This window comes from Anser brachyrhynchus (assembly GCF_964034855.1).
Source record: "Anser brachyrhynchus genome assembly, chromosome: 3".
NCBI lineage: Eukaryota > Metazoa > Chordata > Aves > Anseriformes > Anatidae > Anser > Anser brachyrhynchus.
The window spans coordinates 51,361,113-51,384,950 of NC_137696.1; the positions used below are offsets into that span (position 1 = coordinate 51,361,113).

Below are 23,838 nucleotides of genomic sequence, written 5' to 3' on the forward strand. Positions count from 1 at the left end.
CAGGGGTCCTGTGTATCACAGAGGACATACTTTGTTTGCTGTTTTGTTTTCTGTCCTAATAGTTTGCCAAAAGCTCTCTGAAGTGTAGGACCTTCATCTGTTGTTTGGTGTTTTCACAGTATCTCACAAAAAGAGATTTGAGCCCATGAGTGAGAGGCACAGGTGCTTTTGCAGTACAGGTGAGAAGTGCTCAAGTGCCTAATTTGAAGGGATTTCCTTCAGTCAAGCTTCCAGAATCCCAAGCATACAGAAACTCTGTTTGTTGGCAAATACGAATTGATTGAAATTGGATGATCAGTTGCAGGTTTTAGATATAGCCTTTCTAGATATATCTAGTTACTTTGCTTTCCTGATAATGTAAGCCTGCAATAGTGAAAGTTGCACTGTTCTATTAAAATGGGGTATATCCCTCATTCAAGATTCTGAAATTCTTGATCCTTCAAGTTATTGATGATACTTAATCAGCATTCTAGTAGCTAACTCAGTTTAAGATGTGTATCATGTGAAGACTTTAATACTTCTTATGGTAACAGTGCCAGAGAGAGAGAGTACAGTAGTGTAAAAAAAAAAAAAAAAAGTTCTCCTAAAATAGATTGAGTCAACATCTAATGTATGAAAAAATGGTCTTTTTTTTTTTTCTGCGTATATATAAAGTAAATCTTTCAATGAGTTTGAATTTAACAGTAATGTTATGTATATTAGGGGTTTTCCCTTTTATTTTAAATGAAATCATTTCTTAATAGTAAGATAATTTTCCTGTCTTTCCTTCTAGTTAATTTCATGGGTGCTTTGTATGTGACTGTACCCAAGAATTTAAATCAGTTGAGTTTGGCATATGTAGATAGCCACATCTGTGCTTCTTTGAAACTATGATCAAGTTCTTCCAGCATCTGTTTTTGTTAAAAACAAAACAACTTTGAGGTGTCTTTGTGGAAAAGAGTGAGTTGAATGTATCCAGATCAGGAGGGGTCGCCATATAATCTGCAACAGTAACTCCGTGAGGTGTGAATTAAAGCAAGTTGTGTATCTTCTAAAATGCCTTTTTTGCACAGGCGCATACAAACGGTGTAAAATGTAAGGCTGTCCCAGAAGTGCTTCAGTTTTGACACGCTTTCACTGAAACCCATGTTTCTTGCTGGCTTGCTGTCTGCACTGCAGACTCCAGGGCCTCCATGCTCTGCAGACTGGGCAGCTGTCCCAGGGCTGTTTCTCCAGGCTGGGGACTCCCTCGCACTTCCAGCTGGGGCAGCTGCTTGGGAACTGGTAGACCATGAGATCAACATCTTGATATCAGGAGTTTGAGGCTCCTTGCCAGCTGCCTGGGAACTCTGGCGGCAGCCAGTGCACTCAGGCTTTGGGAGGTTTGCTCCTCTTGTCAAGGAGGGAGCACATTGCAGGGTTTCTTTGAAGCAAGTTGTGAGTCCTGACCAGCTGTCCTAGCAACTACTGCAACTAGCCAACTGAGTTGGATACCCTGGACAAAACTGCTAAGCTGTTGACACGTGTTGACATGAGCCATTCATTGCCCAGATTTAAAAAAAAAAAAAGAGGAAAAATAAAGTAGGAAAATTAGAAAACATGTCATTACTTGTGAGCAACTTCTCGTTTTCATGCTTGCTAGTGGGGTATGTTTTTCTCAAGTGTTTTTTTCCCCATTTCTGCAACTGGGAGGTAGGAATCCTAGGAAGCTGACTTGAGGTCATGCCAAGCTCTGCAGCAGACAGTTTCAGGAGCTAGGATAACCACAACCGACAGCATTTGAAACAAGTCACAACCGGCTATGAGCAGCCACTTGTGGGGGCTTGTGTGAAGAGTCCTTATATTGTGTCCATCATGTTTTCTGCCATGTCTTTTGTCTCCAACTTCTGTCCTGGGAGAAATAGGGCTGCTGGGCACTGCTTATGGTCATGCCTCATTAGGATTCAGTGAGCGGCTGTCAGGGGTGGCTCAGGACTTCATCAAGGGTTACACCCCGACCACCTTGTGCATGCAACTCAGGAGGATGTGCTGCAGACCTCTGAAGACATTTTGCATTATTTCTAAGCGTTATTGAGAAAATAAGCGCAGATCTATGAAAACTGTAAAAAGAAACAGTTGGATTGCTGCAGCAGCTTTCCATGTAAACATGATATCTTATTTAATGGCTGTGAGCATTCTTTGCAGTAGGTGGGTGTGCAGCAGACAGAAAGTGCTTTAACAGTATCCTTCTGGACCAAGCTTAAACAAAAAGCTAAGGCTTTTTTTTTTCAACCAGAACTTGTGTTGCCTAACGGATGAAAACTCTTCTGGCATTCATCCTGCAGTCAAATGTAAAAATAAAGATACATTCTATTGCTGTATGGTTAGTTTTGCAAAAACGAAGATTTTTAATATATAATTTTAAAATTTGAAGTCCTCTGAGGCATTAATTAAAGTTGGGGACGGGGATCTATGTATCCACAAAGATAAATATTTTAAAGAAAACAATTAAAAACATATATACTTATAGTTACAAAGCTTTTATTTGTTTTTGGTTTTCCAAACGTGCATTTCAAATGCAACTTTTCTCTGTGTGTATGTCATTGCCCTCTACTGGACAGATGTAGAATAACTTTTTGAGCAACGCTGCTTGCTTGCTTGGAGTCTGTGGCTGTTCTTCAGCGTAATCGGAAGAGGGATGCCTTCACACTCCAAGTGTTAAACAAACATATGGAAAGATCTCTGTAAGGTGGGTAGGTTTGTCTTCGTATTCTGTGTGCTTGGCCGGTAGTCTTCTGGTTTTGATTTGTAACAAAAACATTTTGCAAAACTGATGTTTTGAGACATTTGTTTATTCTATGGAAAGTTATGCAAGGTAAGACTGCTTATCCCTGTTATAAGCGATCGTTTATATGGGATGGATGTGGAAAATTCTCTTTTGGCTTGGTGAAAACTCCCAAACATTTCATAACATAAAAGGATTCTGAAAATGATATTGGCAGTGAAAATATAACTGTAGTGAGTAATCTACTCTTGTTGTAGTTCATGGCTAGGTCAATGTCATATATTCTAATCCTCAAAATGTTTTCAATAAAGAGGATTAGAATGGGTATATAATTAAAAACAACTGTCTCACTGTTTTGATGCTGCTGTCTGGGGGCTTGATCCTGCCTTGTGCCTACAAGAGCTGAAAGCAACCCCCTGTTTACTGACAGCTTGGGCAGGACCAGCTGTTTGTTGGTTAGATGGTTTTGCTTTACTGGTGGCTGGCTTTATCCTGTTTGTTAACTAAACCTTCCCTGGAGCTGATGTCATCTCACGCTGAGCAGGGGCAAGACTTGCGTTGTTGCCGCTTTGAAGATTTAGGTTATGTTTTTTGTTTGTTTGTTTGGCGGGAAGCAGGGAAATGATCACACATTGCAGCTCTTGTGTAGTGAGGGCTGCTGTGCCATGCACTAGTGTTCCCAAAAAGAGGGGAAGATGGGTCAGGTGAGGTGGCAGCTATAACTAGTGAATGGAGTTTTGCTGGGTGCTGTGCTTGGGGATGCTTCCCCCCATCTGCCCACCCAGCTCACAGCAGTCACCCCCTGTGGCTGTGCAGAGTGATGTGTGTGTGAGCCCTTCGGTGAAGGGAACATTTGTACGTGGTCGTCCTCCTGCATGTGAGCCCTCCGCCAGGAAGGCAGTGCTTTTACTGGGGGAACTAGCAACTTGGTCTTGGTCTATTGCTCTGTGGCTAGGTGGATATCTAACCTCACTGAAAGGAGAGGAAAACATTTCTGCCATCTCCAAAGACGGTAAAGTAGAAGTTTCAGTACAGTGCCACATACAGAACTTTTGGTTAGTCAGAAGGAAATGGGAAGAAACAGGTATTAGATGATGCACCAGGATCTCAATAAAGTTGTGAGGGCAGCAGGCGGTTATGAAGGAAGCATCAGTCCTTGCTGGGGATCTACTAGTGGGATTCCTTGAGGACTGGTCTTGGGTCTCCTGCATGTAATTTTTGATATTGACCTCAGGCACAAAAATCGTGAGTAATGATGAAATTGGATGATGGTAACAAGTTGAGAAGCACTGTAATACAGAGGAGGGTTAGGCTATCACACAGAGATAAATGAACTATCTTGAGGGCTTCAATAACAGTAGAAATGGGATAAAATTTAATAATGCAGAGAGAAAGGTCATATTTGAAGTTTCTTTCTGGTCCTTTTCTCATCAAGTAAACATGTAACAGATACAGGTCTGCAGGCCTAGCTGTCTGAGATATGGTAGTTAGTGTAGTTCTTTTTAAAGCAGAAATAGATTTTAATAAATTTAGTGGTATGCTGCTGCCAAAGTGCCGTGGTTTGGTTTGTAGTGGATTTTGGGACTGACTTTGGTTGGTGATGGTACATCATCTTTTGAGTTGTGTGGATTTATTCATGTCCTCTTTATTTAATTACTCTTTCACAGTTATAAACACCAACCACAATAGTAAGGGAAGATGGGAAAGCAAATTTTATTCTTGGGACAGAGTGAGCAAGAAATATCGCATTACTTTTAGATGATGGAAAACATCTTGAATGACGTAAAAATAATTTAATTCATGAAGGAAAATTCTGTCATTCACTTGTTCCTGTACATTTTGTAAGCTTTATTTGAGACTTGGATCATGTAACAGCCAGATTGTGGAAAACTGTTCAGGATTTCCAGTGTTCCCTTTCCTTTACATCTTTGGAGCTTGAGAATGAAGAAACTTGGATACCAGACATTAATGAAACTATCCTGAATATGTCAGTGATTCTCTCTGTTGTCTGAAATTCTGAGCACTTTAAGAGCCTTCTGGGGTTGTTTCCAGTTGTGCACTGTATTTTGGAATTTGTTGTTGGCTGATACAGAATTAGACCAGGTGGTAAATAAACATAACTTCCATATTTGCCATCTTTGGCATTGATAACAAAATAAAAAGTAGGCTAGATATCTCAGCTGATAAAAGAAACATACAGTTAAATGATATGCAGAATGGAAACTTTATCTGGACTTTGTGTAATCCTTGCTAATTTCTCAGAAGAATTTTAGAACAGCAATATGTTATTATGGTAGAAGCACTACGAAGTAATATGGAATGAGAGCTGAAGGGAAACAAGCCTGCACTGAGTTTACGTGTAAGATGACAAGGATTTATCTAGTTTTCTGATGCTCATTAGAACTCATGTATATTAAGATACATGTCATTGTGCACTTAGTACTATCTTGGCAAAGCTTAACGTTATTGACATTTCAAAAACAACTTCATTTTTTTCTAACATTTTAGTGTCGTGAATTTGAATACTCAATAAAACAAATGAACAGAAAGGTTTGCATACAGGATATGTGGCTTTTAGACAAGGTTAAAAATCAAACCCATCTGCATCTAACCAATGGAGCACTGCGTTTGCATGTATAATCTGTTTCACTAACAGTGCTCTGGTACTTACTATGTTATGCCATTGAGAGGGAGAATAGCTTGAAACAGTCATGAGCTATTTTTAGCTTGCATTTAACAAGGGATGGGGTTGAAAGGAAAAAGAAAACTAAGGGCAAGAGAAAAAATGACGCTGTCTATTTAAAATGTTTGCATGCTATAAGGTGGTTATTTGAGGTAGCAAGAGCTAGTAGGAAGTCATTTTCACCAAAAGTCACAATGTTATATGTAGGACAGAGGGCAGTGCTGGATTAGTACTGGAATCTGGATGCAGTTTACTAAATAATCTTTTTTTTTTTTTTTTTAAAAAAAAAAAAAACACACATGTAAGTCATACCAGCACTGGATGCTGAAGTGAACAGGGGACTTGCAGACTAGTAGGAGGGTGTCATTACACCATGCTTCCCAGAGTATGTCAGACAGCAGAGAAAATTGCTTTATATGTGCTGGGATCAGAAGATGTCTCTGAGAACGGAGTGAGAGCGGAGATCAGGAGAGCAGGAGTAATGGCTGAAAACACACCGGAACAGGTGAAGTGGTATCAGTAGTTACAAAATCATGACAAACTGATGGGTGTTGTCATACAAACATGAAATACATGGAAGGATCTTCTTTGTCAGTGACTCGTGTTGCTGTCAGAGAAAACCAAGCTAAATAATTCTTGTCTGTTGTAAATGTGAGACTTTAAGTCTAGGAATGTTACTGATACGTTAGGATTAAGTATGAGATGGGAAAGTGTTTGTTCAAAAAATTACTGCCTGAAAGAAATCACTTAAGATCTACTGATGAATGAAGAGTAGTTTAAGTAACTTCAGACTAACTGAAGTTATTAACGAGCTTTACTATCAGATGTGATGGCTTTTTTTCTCACTCCGTGGACTGAGCGAACGAACACGGGACTTAATCACAGCTGATGCAACAATACATGAGGACATTCTGAGTACGTGGGATCACCCATGTAGGAGGAGCAGTTAAGAAGAGAGCTGTCTCAGGAGGGAATCTGGCAGCAACAGGGGCTGTCCAAATAGTCGTGTCCTGAGCACTTTGAGGCTGGGCTGGGGTCAAGGCAAGCAGGGACAGTGCAGGTCCTGGCTACAGCGAAAGAGTGGTGTCAGTGTACTTCTCATAGGTGTGGAGGCTGAAACGTGCAGGTTACCATTTAGGAGGGATGACTAAATGCAGAAAGCAGCTGGTTGTCAAAGCATTTTGTAATTCATTCAAGGGTATTTGCAAACATCTTGAAATGGCAAGAATTTCAAATAAACCCATGTTTTCTCTCCTTCTCAGGCAAACTCGTAAGTAGGGCTTGAAAATACAATTCTTCCACCTAAAATTTCTGTTTCACGAACTCCATTCATAGCAGTCTCATTTCTTCTGCTCTAGAAAATACAGTACTCTGCCTGCGAGAGTTTGGAGGAAGAATATATGGCATCAGTGTTTTTTTTTGTATCAAGGAACATAAACGCTTCCAATTTGACAAAACAGTAAAGTTTGAGAAACTCATTTGTCCATGTAGCAGGCAAAATTTGCTGTCTGCCTGTCTCCCATTTAGTGGTAAAGGATGTCAGTACCTGTTTTAAGCATGTATCTCTGTCTCTGTAAAAGGCAGCATTATTCCGTATTGGCATTTTAGCTTGTAACCTTTCTTTCTTTCTTTCTTTTTTTTTTTTTTCCCTAAATCACTCTACAGAAAAGCAAGTTTATGGCCTGAGTAAAATCTTACTGATACACAGAAAACATGTTCTTACACATAAGTGATATGCCCACATAATCTTCATAAAGAATATGCTATAAATGGCAAGAAATCAGGGTCACCTCAAATAATTTAGATTAAAATCCCTTTGAACTGTGTGGCTTGTTTCAGTGCCAATGTCCTGCTTTTCCTATGAGCAAGGAAATCCTGCTGATGTCAGTACAATTCCAAGTGTGCATGCCAGGATATCAGAGAGAAGACTTGTCACAGTGACTCAAATCGGAGAACACTTATTTATCTAGTGTTTACAATTCCAGGACTCTGGAACTTGCTCTGTTTGATGTTCACACTATTTGGTGATCCTGTGGTCACTCTGAGGAGGAAATTTGTTCTACAGGATTTTGGATGGGACTAACCATACACGCCAGACAGCAACAACAGGGTGGAGGGGCAGAGAGGAGATTTTTGGTTTGTTTCTCTCTCCGTAGGTGGCAAGTTGGCAGAATTCTTTGAAGAACAATTGTTGTAGATGCTGCTGGAATTCTGTTCAAATATTGTGAAAGGACCACTTTGAAGGTTTTGTTGTTCTTCTAAACAGGAGAGGAAAATATACTTAGTTAAAGCTCTAGACCTGTGGATAAAAAAGAAGGTGAGTGTTCTTATTCCTGTTTCACAGATCAAGGAACTGGAGTGTAGGGAAGAGAGCTTTGTTTGCACAAGGTCATGCAGCATGGAGAATCAGAGGGAATGGTAGAACCAGGAGCAGAATGCTCCTTTTTTACTCCCAAGAAACATCCAGTCCACTGGAGAGTATCGCTTATTGGTGGCCTTGCTGTACCCCGGTTTGTATAAAAACATGAAAAATCTCAAATCAAACTTTTTTTGAAATGAAAACTTGGTGGGTTGCTTAAAATAATACGAGAAAGACAAAGCTCACTTGCTGATATCAAAATAATAAATACTAGAACACAGCTTGATTTTTTTAAATTATTTTTTAAATTGAAATATACTGGAAAAAGACTAAAGCAAGTAGCAAATTTACAGTCTGTTCTTCCAAAATATTTGTTGTATCAAAAATATGAGAGGAAAAGAGGAAAGGGTGATAGCTATACACGGGCTTCTATTTTTTTTTCCTATTGTGATTTCTGGAATAATTTTACATACGGTTTGATCATAAATTCAAATGCAAAGTGAAGCTACTGTGTCAGTGTCAGCCATGGTTATGGCCCTGGCACCCAGTGCTTTTAGTGATGTGTTTTTTTCACCTGCTTGGTTTTCTGAGTCTTTAGAGTCCTTATGCTCGGCATCAACAGATTGCAGATGAGGAATTGGCTGTAGTCTTTTCCAGCAAAATCTGTAATGATTATTTCTCTTGTATGGTTTTTATTTTGGTAGAGTGCTTATCTATTCAAAAGTTAATGTTCCCATAGCAATGTTAACATGGCCACATTGCACATATGCAGTATTTTCAATAACTGTTAATTTATGCTTTGTTATATATCTTAAGTGTGGCTGAATTACTGTTGCTGTGGGAACCTAAACTTTTAAGCCTCCTGACTTCTTTGGCTAGTTTAACCAATTTAAAATTTTTGCTGTGAAAAAATGGTGCTAATACTGAACTCCATTCTTATTTTTCCAAGAGCAGGTTGTGTTGGAAAACACAGGGCAAAGTCAAAAGAGATTCCGAATGTATGTATTTGAGTAAAGGGTTTTAAATTGTACAGCTAGCTAAGCTAATTATCTAGGACAGATGATGGATGCAAAGTTCAGGGCATGCCCCCAGTTCCTGCAGAAGTCAAGTACTGGTACAGTGTACTGCTACCAACGTTTACCTCTGCAGGCAGGATTTATTCTGGTATAAATCTTGGCAACAATTTCTGACCATAGAAATTATGGTCAGAAAAATGTAGAGGAGAAGACATTCAACAGCATCAGTAGTATGGCATATCCTGTGCTGAGGCATGGCTGTCAGCTCTAATACCCATAGCATTCTTTGGAAATCCCTTATGTACTTGTGATTTCCTTCAGTGAGTTCTGTGTAGATGATTTAGGGGAATTATGAGCCATTTTCCTTGTAAACCAATGCAGGTTCTTCTTGAAATGAAACAGTAGGGGTCTCCAGTTCTGCAACAAGATCTTCTGTTCTGTGCCTGCTAGTGGCACCACAGGTTACGGATTCGCCTTCTTGAGGAAAATTGACTGGCAGGACTGTTCACTTCTAGCTATTAGGGTATAATTTAACTGTTCCAGAATAACTCCCACACGTGGATGAAATATTCCAAAATAAAAATGATTTTATTCTGTAACAATTATTTCGCTTTGGAAGTGGAGTAATTATCCCAGAATAAAATAATCACTGTGCTTCCAGAGCAGCATAATTGTTACCAAATCAGAGTTGCCTATTTTGGACTAGTGTATGAGCACTGAGGAGCTGTTGTGGAGAAGTTATTCTACCCTATTTGCCCTCCCTAGTTTTCACAGGCAGATGAATCCTGCTGGTCATGCCGCGAGGTTGTGCAGGGGACCGAATGTGCTGCAAGAGACGTCTTTGGTCACACAACCAAAGGCTTCAATTTAAAAGCCATCTTAGTGTAACAGATCTTTGAGCCCTACAGTTATTTTTAAAGGTTGGTTATTAGTACAGGTGATTCAGAAGGAATCGATGTAAATAATGTGTCCCTTAGTACCTTGACCCAAAGTTTTTTGAGGTTTCTGAAGAAGCCCTGCTGATGGGCCTTACCAAGGGCCATGCAAATCGAGGATGAAAACAAGCCCGCACGAGGTCAGCTGGGGAATGGAGTAAGCTAGGGAAGGAAAAGGAGGATCTGCTCTTTTTGAGGGTCTCCAAATCGACATTTCTAGGAGCTCTGGCCAAACCAGGCTGTGCTCCCCAGGGCAGCAAGAGCTGTGTGGGTTCGGCGGCTGGCGCCGTGCAGGCCGCAGCAGGCGTAGGAGTGGAGGCAGCCCCCCGGGTCCGCCCGGGCCAAGTGCCGGGATGCCGGCACCCGGAGGAAGCTTGCCACGTTTCCAGAGTTGGCGCGGTTCGCTGGTGACGACATAGGATCGCTGTCACCTAGGAAATGAAACGTGTTCCTATGGCAACCCCAAGGCTGCATTATTACTCAGCTTCAGAGCGTTGACAGTTGGAAAAAGGCCTCTTCAGATACCACCCCCCTAAGTTTTCTTTATTTTTTTTTCTTCCCCCCTTAATAAATGTGCTTTGTTATTTAATCTGAAACAGTCAGGGGAAAGGCATATATTTAACTCATGATGCTTAGTGGAAATAAACCTTTGGGGAAAGAAAAAAAAAAAAAAAGGCTGAATGTTTTACTAACTAAAAGACTCCGCTGCCTCTTAAAATAGTTCCAGATCCTGTGAAGGTAATTTTAATGAAGTGTATGGCACTTCAGTTGGCTTAAATCATCAGACAGCTCCTGAAATTATTTTGCTGGATCCTTTTACATAGTTTGAATCACTCTGAAAGTCTCCAGCTGTAAACTGTAGCTTTGTTTTGTAACCATGTAAATAACTGGAAAACGAACCCTTCATTTTGTGGTAGCACGAACGGAGACGTGCTTGCTACATGCTGCCTTCAGCATTTCTTCAGTATTTGTTTTCCACGGTATTTTTCTTTGTTACCTGCTCAGATCTTTCCTTCAGTCCTACTGGCAGCACCTGTGCATGCGCAGAGGCCCAGGCCAGTCAACGCAATGGGTACAGATTTGTAGGGAGCAAGTGCTGAAGTTTGTCGTTTGTGGGGAAAAAGCTTCAGGGGAGGCTTCTTGCTGAGAAGCGCACAGGCAGCAATGAGAGCTTATGCCTCGCAGCACCTGCTGCTGTTTGTATGGGGTTATGTCCCACACCTGCGTGGCTTTAGTGAGGTTGTATGGAAAGGAGGGTTCTCAGTTTGTTCAGGTGTCTTTTTGCTGTCTGAGGTCTTGTTGGTGTTAATGGTACTTCTGAAATTCATGTTTTCTCCATGTTTACATAAGGACTCCCTGCTGCTTTGTACTGAGGTTTTCGTGAAAATGCTAGGGCCAACCTGTGAGGAACACAACCTCTTTTCTAGAGACAGTAGTGCTTTTCAGCATGACTTGTTGCTAGCTATTTCTCCTCCCTTTTAATACTTCCAGTAGACATGTTCTTCCATTAATTAATTATTTCCTATGTGGCATTGTATCAAACACTTCTCAAGCAGATGAGAAGTACCACTTCTGTTTTTGTTTTGTTGTTTTTCTTTTTATTTTTCTCTAGAAAGTTACTTTAAAAAATCTCTGTCAAGTTACACTAGCATGGCCTATCCTTAGTCTATCCTTATCCTGTTTTCTGTTTGGCTCCATATCTTTGTTTGTTTTTCATTTTGAGATCTGTTGGAAAGCTTTGCATGCAAATAAGAATCCCACATCATCTTTGGTCCTTCTTCCCCACCACACTTGTGAAATAAAGGTCCTATGTATTCTGTTCTTCAGCTGATATTTTCCTATGCCTAACTTCATTAGGAAGGTGTAGAGCTGAACCGTCAGTTTTAGCTTTTGGATCTTTCAGAATCCTAGCATGGTTACCTGTCTCCTTCTTTGCCACCTACTCACACATCTGTAAGTACATTGAGTTTTTGGCTTGCTTGCAAAATTTGATTCCATATCTTCATTCTCTTTAGTCATCCTGCTATAATAGACATCTTTGTTATCATTCTTATTGGTAACTCAGACAAAGCATTCACTTAGATTTGAGATCATACCTGTACCAGTTTTTACACTGTGCCAACTGCATTGTGCCCCTTCTTTCTCTTTATTCTCTTATTTATATAGCAAAATATTTTTGTTTTCTTTTAACACATAGCAAAATATGTCGTGGCTTGATTTTTAAGCAGGGCAAGGATATGTGAAAATTATCAGTCTCTGGTATTAAGAAGATTGCATTCCTTAACATTTTATTCTCTCTTCTATTCCTTTCTAGGTTCTCCACTTATTCTTACTATTTTCCTTCATTCATCCATTAGATATGATGCCCCTTAATACAAGCCTTCCTAATTACTGAAAATATAATTTCAGTATTTATACTCTAGGCACCTCTGACTTGGAGAAATTCCAGACCTACTTTACAGTGAAGTCCCAGACATCCTCAGTCCATCTGATTTTACTAATAGAGTTTATCAAAGCTGTCTGTTTTCCTTGTTGAAATCTAGTGTGGACTTGGGTTCTTTATATTTCCAGTTAATTTAAACGGAGCTCCTGTGATTCTTCTGTCCAAGGTCACATTATACATCCAGATTTTCTGTAATAGCGTTACTTCTTACTAAAATCAAATCTAGGTATGGCTTTGTTATTGCATTGAATAACTGAAGAGATCAGAATAGCTGATTGAATCTGTCATCTTTAGCTCCTTAATTGCTTGAGAAGGCTTATTATTGTTAATATTATCACTCCTTGCCAATGCTGTTGAACAAAACCTATAATTTTACAGTGAGGTTGTGTATTTATTTCACTGTAAAATGGTGAAATTAATTTCTGATACAATATGGAAGAAAGTAATTTAGAGCAGCTCATGACTTTGCATCTGTTTAAGTTTTATGTACTCAGTGTAAGTGCTGAAGTTTCCACGTACTGACTTCATTCTTGATCAACTCATAATATATGCACAACAAAAATAGATGATGTATATTGACATATACATAATATAAAGGATATATTCCTGTATATTGAGAAGATGGTGTGGACTATTGCAGTATTTCACTACTTGTGCTTAAGCTACTGCTAACTTAAATGGACATCAGGATTTCTCCTTTGACATTTTTTGTACGTTTTTCTGAGGAATCTTTAATCTGGAAATGTAAAGTAATTCAGTAACTACCTCGCTATTAACTCTGCCTGTAAAGCTTGATATTGGCAGTATTCCCATCAGCTGCTGGTTTGGAAGGTTCTGACTAACCTAACCACTGGCAGGTAATCTCTTGTCTGTGGCCTCAAGTCAGCTGAGATGTTGTGAGGTTAGTAGAGAGATGAAATAACAGATTAGTCACAAGGCTCGCTGGAAAGGATTAAACCTTCACAAAGAAGGTAGAAAATCTTGGTCCAGAACAAGACTGTTTGTTTATTTAGCCTAACACTCAGAGATGATTTCAAGTAGATGTTTTTTAGGTTTCTAACTACTGTGGAGAACAGTAAGCACCAATAGATCAGGACAAGCTTTCCTTGCTGGATACTGATCAGAACTGCATGGTAAGGTGGAGTCATGATACAGCAAAATAAGAACAAAACAGATGCAAGGTGCCCCTTTGTCAGGTGCTTAAATGAAGATATCTGAGGTAATGTTAAACACTAATTGTTGGAAGAATGCTTCTTCCTGGCATTAATTAAAACAAATGAAGATTAAAATATTTGGATAGAAGTGAGACTCTTGAGGAGTGATTCAGGGACCAAAGAACAGACATGCATGTTTTAGATGTTCTGTGGTATCTGAGACATTGTCAAGGAGATAGTGGATGTGATGCAGGGTTTATGGGGGACGCACCCTTCTCTAAGGCAGCAGCTGAAAGCCAGGCTGAATAACTTATAAAATGCTCCTATATATCTAAGTTTAAGCACTTGAGTCTGTCTCTGGTAGTGCTGTGGATCTGGGCTTTACCCTTTATCGTCTGTCACTGCTCTGTTGGATGCTCATCTGCTGAGTCCATTCACACAAATGACTGTGTGTGCAAAAGCTGTGCTTATGGGTTTTCACTTTCCTGTCATTTTGTCTTGAGCAATAAATTTTTCAGGTGCTATGAGAGCTCTGAGTCCTTGCTGTTTTGCTTGTCAGTCCTTATTCTTCTGTCTAAGAGAGATCCTCCTCCAAAGCTCATCAGGGAAAAGGAGAGACTGTGATAAGGTCATTGATTCCTCTTTGCTGACCTTGACAGAAGGGGAAAAAGTATTAGTATTAGGGAAAAAGTATTAAAGTATTTCCATCTATTTTTTTAATTTTATTTATTTTTATTTTTTAATAAAAAAATAAACTTCAACTTCTTTCCCTGTCCCTCATGTTTTTCATTGACCACCTAGGTCAATGTCCTGTCTCTGGTTACTCTATAAGGTACATCTCCCTAAGCCTATGTAATCATTGGAGGGCAGAATGTCCTGCAAGCTTAGCAGGCAGCGCTGTTTCTGACTAGTGAGTCATAGTTTGCAGACTGATCACTGTGAAGACCAATAAGATATTAGAGAACAGGGAGATTAAGGGGAAAAAAAAAAGGTTGCTGAGCAACAACATGACATAAGCATGGTTGCAATCTATTTTTACAGCAAGAAGGTTGCAGAAGACTATAGAAAACATTTATTTTCCAGATCTTTATTCATATCTGTGGGATGACAGTGGCCTGAATGGAAGAAATACTGTACTGGCTTGGTTAGTAGCTGTGCCCTTATAGTTGCCTCGCTGTATGGCCAGGAGTTAGCAGCAAATTAGAACAGCCATTTATTATGGTCATCCCATATTTTTTGGGGGGGAAAAAGGCCACAGCTGTAACACAAGCAGATGGAGCAGAGAAACAGAACTACCCTTAACATCCAGATATCACTTTTTCCGTGTACATCAGATATATGACATATTCTTGTTTTAGGAAGTTCAAAATAGGTTGACATATATTTTCTTCAGCCAAGATGTCTGCTCCATGAATTGTTCTGTGCTTGAGAAAAGGATGTGGTCATCTTTACCAGCTTTTCTTTTCACAGAACTTCCTGATTAGGTCACCCTAATTCTGGTCCCACTGACTTTATGTCCAGAATAGGGCAACTTTAATCATGCAGCTTGTGGGGACACTTAACAGCAGCCAGGAGGGAGAGTCAAGTCTGGCCAATACAGTGCAAATATCCCAAGTTCGACTACCTGGAGTCCTGAAAGCAAACAGAGCTGTGCCAGCTATGGCTTCTTCAAAGCTGATGGGGGTTGGTCAGTCTTTTTTACCAAGGAGGTCATTGCAAACAACTGACATAGCCCACAACTTCAAAATCCTGATGATGTACCAGCTGTGCTAGCATGTCTCTTGATTAGTTTGGCATTGGACAGAGAAGCAAAGTGGTGAGGTAGGAAGAAATTGGAAAAAAATATGAGAAGAAGCATATGTGGTATGAATTAAAAATAAATACTTCATCTAAATTTATCATAACATTGTTAAACTGCTTGAAGGCACAGAGAGGAAAAACTTGCATGGTAGAAGCATCCCTCTGTAAAGCTATTCATCCCTAGAAGCTTTATGAACGACTCCCTGTGAAAGTACTCGATAACTTTCAGTTAAAGGTTGCTCTGCAAAAATATAACCATATCCCATTCCATCCTAAAAATATTCCTACTTGCTTGTATTTTTTTATAGTTTCCTATTTTTTTTAATTTAATTATGAATATGGACTTTGAAATCCCATCTTTTGATGTCAACATCTCACATGAAAATTTGAAAAAGCTGCCATCAGATTGTCTGGTGTTTTTTTTCATGTACTTTATTCTATTTTCTGCTGTCTTCTGTTTAACCTCCTCATTACTCAGAAAGCTTTAAAGAAAAATTAAAAGATTGAGGCACCAATTGTGAATTCCCATGCAAGACAGATGTACAACTTACTTAATTTTTAAAATAAACAAGGTCTTTTCATTGCCAGTAGCAAATGCCCTCAAACAAACGAACCCATCTACTTCAACTATTTTATGTATATTTTTAATGTACCCAAAGCTGGAAGAGTATTTCTCTATTGAAAAATATTGAAATATTGAAAATATTGAAAAATTCAAAATTTGCATTTTATTTTGGTTTCATTTTTGGACACCTTTTTGCCATTAGCACATTTAAGGGGTACAGTCTTCAGTTACGATTTACTGTCATGTCATACAAATTTGTTCTCAATCTCAATTTTGCCAAGTATTATTTACTTTGGATCAAACTAAACACCTCGTTAATTCCTGAGTTACTTGTTGTGATAGAATCCCGTATAATTTGTTTCCCTTTAACAATAATTTTTGAACACCTTTGACCTGCTATGGTATGGATTCAAGCATTACTACTTTTATGTGCCTGAGGATGTGTGTCTGGGTCTATGCATTGTAAACTAGTCTTTTTGTTTTAACTAACAATAATATACATATATACATATATATTATATATATAAAAATCAGTTGTGATATGTATTGTTTTTTTATTCCTCAGCTTTTTTTCTTTATCTTCTAACGTATGCTGCCATCCTGTGGTACATGGAGAGAGGCACACATACGCAAACAAATGTTTGTAGAGTAACATAAATGGATAATGTTTAAACATACAGGATGAAGAAAGCAGTAGGGATGTTGAGAAGAGGGGGAAAAAAGAAGGCAAACAGTCTTCATTTATTGCTAGTTTGAGCAGTATAGAGTGCATGTTTTTCTGACAGCTACTAGAAAGAAGACTTACGAGCCACTGCAAGAACAGAAAAAGAAAAGTTTTATGTGTCTTCTCTGAAGATGTGAAGAATGTCTCAGGTTTGTCTTTTTTTTCTTGGGGGGGCGGGGGGAGGGGTTCTTAAAAAAAAAATCCTTAACACCTTCCCTCTTACAGCTTAGTTATTGCAGTGGTAAATGCTTTAAGCTCTGTCAAGTATCAGATGCTTGGAAAAAAAAAAAGTCACAATGCTACAAAGAAGGGAGCTTTGCAAACGCTGCTGAGCAGGAAAGCCAGGTTCTTATATTGGATTGATCTGCAATTATAAGGCAAACATAGATCCCGTTTTTGTGACAAATTGAGAAAGAGGGCTTTAGCTGGTTTCTTAGTGTCTCATGTACTTACATGGACAGTGCAAGATCCAGCAGATATGTCTAGGATCTTTTCTGTCTTGTGTGATTGTTACCTCTGCTAGGAGGATGGTACTCTAAGGATGACAGAGGATAGGAATGTCTCCATGTTGCTTTTAACAATAGAATTGAACCTGAGTCCAGGAAGCCTGCTTTATGAATGGTATGGGTCTTGCAGAGGGCTTTGGTTTCAACAAATTTTCATAATTTGATGACATAATTTAAAATAAAAACTCAGATCAGTTATAAAAGTAGTATTTATTTTTATTTTTTTAATATTTCACAGTTGTATGTAGCTCTTACCACTTGAAAGATGAAAAATACTGGCCCTTCTAAGGGTCCAGCCTACAGCCTCATAGCTAGGATCAGCACGGGCAGGGCTTCTCTGAAGTTTCTTGCATGCTAGACAGGTCAAAGGATTTCTTTGTGACTCCTAGATCATACCATGACCCAGTCAGTGGTCCCCAATACTATAAAGCATTTCAGGATAAATGGATTAATATGGACTGTCAGTGAAGGACTGTATATATATGTGAAATATGAGGTCAAAAATTTCTAGAGGGTGACAATAAATGCAAAATCCATGAATAGTATTGTTCTGATTTTAGATGTTGAAGTAGGCAGTCTGTGCCTTTCCTGAGGCAAATGTAGGCTCGGTCATATACAGGAAAGTGGTATCTTGTAGAATTGGATCTAGGAGAAATGGCACTAAACTTGAGTCTAGAACTGTTTGGCTGTGTGTATCAAGTTTCTGTTACCTGCCATTAGTCTTGTAAGATTTGTCCCCTTATTCCTCTTGGTGAGGTTTGCACGACTGCTCTTTCCTTCTTGCCTTTTCAAGAAGCAAGAGACTGAAATGTCTCCTGGCAAGGTAGGAGACATTCAGATTTCCCCTTCTCAACTGAGAAGAGAGTACTGAACATGTTGTTCTCTAGTGAGTGCTGTTCAAAGTACTTGTTGCTTCTGGATTTAGTGCAAGGTTGGCTGTTGTGACTGGAAAAAGTTTTGTCTGTCTTATTCTAGGTGAAAAGGGTGGAGATCAGAACATTTATTAGTTCTAGCAAAGACTGGGTGAGGTAGTAAATGTTAACAGCCCTACACAGAAGATCCACGACAGCCTAGCAGTGAGCCAGCTCTCTAGGAAGAGATGAGATGGGAAAGTGCACTCCAGGAGCATATCTTCCTGCGTGCCATTTCCAAGTGTTAAGGACAAGAAGGTGATTGAGAGTAGTCAGCATGGATTTGTGAATGGGAAATCATGCTTGTCCATCCTGATAACTTTCTGTGGTGAGATGGCTGGCTCAGTGGCTGCAGGGAGAGCAGTGGGTGATGCTTATCTTGATTTTTAACAAGGCTTTTGAAACTATCTTATAATATCCTCATTAACAAGCTGATGAAGTACTAAATAAGTGGATGATGAGATGGACTGAGGAATGACTTAATTGCTGGGCTTGAATGGTTGTGACCAGTGGCACGAAGTCTAGCTGAAGGCCCATCATTTGGGGTACACTGTGGCCAATACTATTTAAAATCTTCATTAATGATCTGGATGATGGGATGGAGGGCATCCTCAACAAGTTTGCAGATGATACAAATGTAGGAGGAGTGGTTGGTGCACCAGATGGTTGCACTGCTGTTCAGGTAAGCTGGAGACATTGGCTGAAATTCCCATTGCTTGACAGGAAGTTCGTGAAGTTCAACAAAGGGAAATGCAAAAGTTTTGAGCCTGGGGAGAAATAGTCCCAAGTACCAGCACATGCTGGGAGCTAACTGGCTGGAAAACAGCTTTGCTGACGTGGACCTGGGGTTTCTGCTAAACAAGAAGTTGGACATGAGTCAGCAAGGTGCCCTTGAGGCAAAGAAGGCCAGCATCATCGTGGGCATCATGAGGGGAGTGCCTTACCAGCAGGTTGAGGGAGGTTATTCTCTGCTCCATGCTGGTGAGAATCACCTGGAGTGTTGGTTCAGTTCTGGGCTCCTCTGTACAAGAGACACATTGACATACATGGGTGTGGCCAGCAAAGGACCACGAAGATGGTTAAGGAACTGGAACATCTGTTATACGAGGAGAAGCTGAGAGAGCTGAGGCAGCTTACCCTGCAGAAGAGAAGGCTCAGGGAGCTCTGATCAATGTTTATACATAACTGATGGAGGGCAGTAAAGGAGAGAGCCAGATTCTTGTCAGTGGTGCCAGTTTCTTCTCAATGGTGCCCAGCAACAGGACAAGAGGCAGCGGGCACAAGCTGAAACGCAAAAAATACTGTTTAAATGTAAGTAAAATACTTCTTAAATTTAAGGGTGATTGAACACAGGGACGGGTTGTCCAGGGAGGTTGTGGAGTCTCCATCCTTGAAGATATTGAAAACCCAACTAGATGTGGCCCTGAGCAATCTGCTGTAGCTTGGGTGAGGGGGGTGGACATAGGTGATCTCCAGAGACTCCTTCCCACTTCAACCAGTCTGTGATTCTGTGACTGCTGAGCTGAGTGGCTGGCAAATGCTGAAAGAAGCACTTTCTCAAGGCAAAAACACAAAGCAGAGGGATTTTATGCTGTGGAAGGTACTAGATATGGGTCCACAAAGAAACAGAAACTCATGTTCAATGGGGGAATTTGTATCAAACATTATATTTTCATCCTTAAGTCTTGTTTTTTTCTACTTGCTGCAGCCTTATTCTGCCATATTAGTGAAGCAGTACTCACAGATCTCCCTCAAATCAGCAGCACCAATGGCTGCATGATTTTGGTAGCAAGGGGATGCATAAAACATAACCATGAAGCATGTTGAATATCCTGCCACTTGTTCAAGGGTGCTTTTTCTGGCAGGATTGGGACTTGCTGAAAGTGGGAGAGGCCAGTGATCTGCATTCAGGGAACGTGTAGGAAAGACAGAGGACTCCTGAGAACAGGGCCCGCAGTATTTGTTGTCAAGGATAATGATATCCTGTAGGGCATTGCCAGCCCTGACTGTCCCTGGCTCCCCCCTAGGCCCAGGACCCCACATCAGCCTGGGGCCGCAGCCCCTGCCCCAGCAAGACCGCAGCAGGGCCGGGCTCCAGCTCCCCACAGTCCTGCTGGGCCTGGCCCTGCCTGGCCTGGCCATGAGCCGTGTCCCCAGGGAGGTGCCTGGTGCTGGGGCTGCCCTGGTGCCCCCTGTGCCCTGCTCCTGGTGGGGTGGGGGGACGGGTTGGGCTTCCAGGCCCTGCCCTGATGGACCTGCGGGGAGCTCCTAGCCCCCCTGCGTCTCTGGCAATTCTCCACCACCTTCCTAGAGATGTTCTGAGACTGCTTTACATGCATTTAAAGTTCATGCTTCCTGTGGATTTCTATGGGGTTAAGCTCCCAGTGAGAACTCCTAAAAGTGTGCTGATACCAGCTTGCTTTGCAGTAGCAGAGTCCTTGGGTAATTTTTTTCTAAACTTTACCTATGTTTCGCTGACTTTGAAAGACACTTGTTCTGGAGTCAAATTAGAAAATGGAGTGTAGGTACCTTGAGAACTTTATTCCTTTTATTTCTGTGACAGAGCTTCACTATTAAAATAGCATAATAGATGTTCACTAGGTAGTGCATTAGAAGGAAAAACAAAGGGAAACTAACTTCTGAGAGGCTATAGATAGTGCACTAAATGGTGACTTTTTTTCTTGCCAACTTGGGTATCTTGTCATATGTTAATTAAATGCCTGGAAAAATCTTTAGGAGATAATAAGAAGATAATAATGCATAGACTTTAATGTAAATTGGAAACATTACACAGTATCTCTTCTTCTCTCTTACTTTTAAAGCTCAGTAAGAATTCTTTGTTCAAACAATTGATCTTAATGTACTAAGAAGTAGGACAATTTAGAAGTAAATTAGAGAGTTGAAAAGCAAGCTTTCTGAATTCAAGTGATCTGATCCATCTTCATCATTTGAACTCCCTGTTTCCCACTTGTTTATGCATCATTTCAGAACTTATATAAAGGCTATCCTTGTCCTAGCTCATATTTTCCTATTGGGAAACATTGGATCTCTTACGTATTTTTTTGTTCTTCCTTCTCCCCCTTTCTTCTTTCACTTTTGGAAACCTGCTTGCTGTGTTTCTGATCATAGTGCAAAAGTATAGTCAGTGTGCGTTCATGCACAGGCATTGGGAAGCTCTCTGCCACGGCCATAATGAACTGAATTGTTACCCTTGGTGCACAAGATCGGAGAAGGACATGTCTTCTGATTATTCTCATGACTGCACTGACTGGAATTTGTCATCGTAAAAGCTGATATTTGCATTCCAGTAGGGCTTGCTCCTGTGTCCCACACAAAGGCATTTCACCGTTCATCTTTGTCCTCTTCAACACTAATTGAAGACAACTCTTCACTCTGAGGAGGAATCCTAGCTAGGTAAAGCTGTGATATCCTGTCACTGTCTTGTTATCTTGCAAGACTGAATAGTTACTTACATTGGATCCAGATAACAAGAAGATGCTCAATGTGTATGTGCATTCAGGCCGATATATTTGACGTATAAGCTTCTGAATACTTTGCCTCTTTTGCTAACTTGACATCTTGTGTGGCCCACTGGAGTCCTTCAGCAGATGAACATGTGTCTCGGAACACAGGGAAAATAAGAATTTCTTTTAGTTGCTTTCTGATGTCATTTCATTTCTTTCTTTCCTTCTATTCCTACTTCCCTCACCCTCTCCTGGGAAGGGCGACTTGACACTGTGTTCTGTATTGAGACCAGTTCTCACATCTGTTCAAAGCATTAAGTCTGAGAAGGCAATCCTGGCTTTCAGCTCTAGTTGGAAGGAACACTGCAGCTGGCCTCTGAGATGCTTGTTTCTATGTAGTGTTCATGCAGTCTGTGGAAATGGTCCACTTGAAATCCCAAATGATTTCCACTAGCAGTTCAGGATGTTGTCATTTAATGTATCAAAAATAAAGAAATTATTTACATAATGTTTATTATTGCAGCTTGGATCAGAAAACAGAGATCCTCCTTTTCCTGTGTTATAGGACACTTCTGAAACAGTTTCTGACTTATAGATTCTGAAGGTTTTTTTTTTCTTCTTCCTGTTTTTGGTTTAAAAGTGAAGAGAAATTGATGCTTTCTTCAGTTTGGAATATAATCTTCATAGGAGCAGCTTTATTCTGCACCACAGCAGTGGTGATGGTAGGCCAAGAAAGACTTCAAACCGTACTCACCTATTTACAAATCTTTCAGAGTTGATAAAGACTCTTTTGTGACTCAAGGATTGCGGCTTCCAGGTATGTGCAGCTCAGCAAGGTAATACCTTTACAATCAAGGTATTATGTTGGTAGAGACACCAGTTTCTGTAAGTGAGTGCCCTTCTTTTCAGCATTATTAGAGGTTTTGGTGACACATTTCTACATCAGCAAGAGGCTGCATACAGGCAGTTAAGAGTATGTCATGTCCATTTTTCAGGAAACTCCACTTTGGGAGCTAAGAGCTCTTTGTTTTGGCATGCAGAGATTCTTCTCTTATTTATACAATATGCAACTATTCAAATTAGCAATTAGTGCTGTTTTTTTTTTTTTTTTTTTTTTTTTTAAATAATCAGGTTCAACATTCATCTTTTCTCTTCCAGCTCAGTCATCATATCATAATACTGGAGGAACCTGAGCTCTCCCAGTGCTCACATAATTGCCAACTCAGCTTCCCAGTCTCTAGTTAAGGGCATCTTTTCATGCAAGAGTAACTGTTTTATTAAAAAAAAAAAAAAAAAAAAAGAGAGAGAGAGAGCGCACTTATTTATTCTTCCTTTCCTCTGTTCTAAATGATGTTGACATAGGATTAATGGGCCCAGTTTTTTGAACTGTGAGTTTGTGTTATGACTTTCATTGTTTTCAGCCAAACAGTCTTTATGTTAGAAACTGTAGCAGAAAGACAGGTAGGTGAGAGAGGAATATAGGGAGAGCAACATCATCTGAGGTATTTTATAAAGGTGAATTGCTTTTTTGGATCTTCACCACATTTTACCTTATAGATAGGAAAATATTATAGCTGAGATTAAGGAGCTATACTGTGTTTTTCCTTAAAAACAGGAAGAAAAAAAGGACAAAACTAAATTTCAAAATTTCTATCCTCTTCAGGAAATTCTGTTTTTACCTGCATTAGGTTATCTACTTAAATCTCTCCCATTGTTTTTAATTTATGGGAAGAATGTGAAAGGTTAATCCATTGCAAAATAGGTCTTTAGAGAACTGAAGATGTTGTGCTAGAGATACGTGGGAATCTCAGTAAATAAATAATGGAAAAAAATTACCCGTCATTCCTTAATGGGTAGTTAGGTTTGTATGATACTTTTGGCTGTGCTACAATGTGTTCAGATCCTGTGCATGTCTCCTGTGCTACAGTGGATCAGCAGTGGTAGCATTTATACAGAGAAAAAAATAAATCTAAGTAGCACTAGCAGAAGTGGTGATTTGTGTGTCACTAAATGGTTTGTGCAGAGGTGTTCTTGTCCATCTGTATTTTGTGACCGTGCAATCTATTGCTAAGCAGTTGAGTTCTGCATCTCGTCTTGGAGAGAGCAACAGTTAAGATCTCCTTACCCTTGATATCTTTTTGAAGGTACAGAAACCTGGTATAGAAACTTGATTCCCAGTGAATTCTGCTGGTCTGAGGAATCTAAACGTGTATATCACCAGTGGAAAATCTACATGCAATTCACCTCAAGGACAGCAGCAGCTGTAAGAAAAGTGTTAATTTCTCCTTGGTGTCAGTAAATTCTTCTTTTGGCTAGCAGGTTGATCCTGAGCAGCACTGAAAAGAGTTTTGCAAAATGTTCTTACTTGAAAATATGTTTAATAGATGCAAAGAGTTTTATGAGCTGTCTCCTGCCACAAGGGACGTGATTTTTGTATCTATTTTTAGAAGTGTACATACAGATCTGATCTGAAGGTATTGTGGAATATGAGTTTTCTTTCATGCCTGTTAATAGCAGGGTCTTCTAAATCCATGG

At 39.9% G+C, this 23,838-nt stretch overlaps 1 long non-coding RNA gene across 1 annotated transcript; it reads right to left on the reverse strand.

Annotated features, from left to right (window-relative positions):
- Nucleotides 1–561: 561 nt before the first annotated feature.
- LOC308193616 lies at nucleotides 562–22,603 on the reverse strand. The gene is made up of 2 exons (XR_013949816.1): nucleotides 20,165–22,603; nucleotides 562–19,321 (listed from the first exon to the last, which is right to left on the reverse strand). It is a non-coding gene; the product is annotated as an uncharacterized lncRNA (long non-coding RNA).
- Between the last annotated feature and the right edge of the window lie 1,235 nt (nucleotides 22,604–23,838).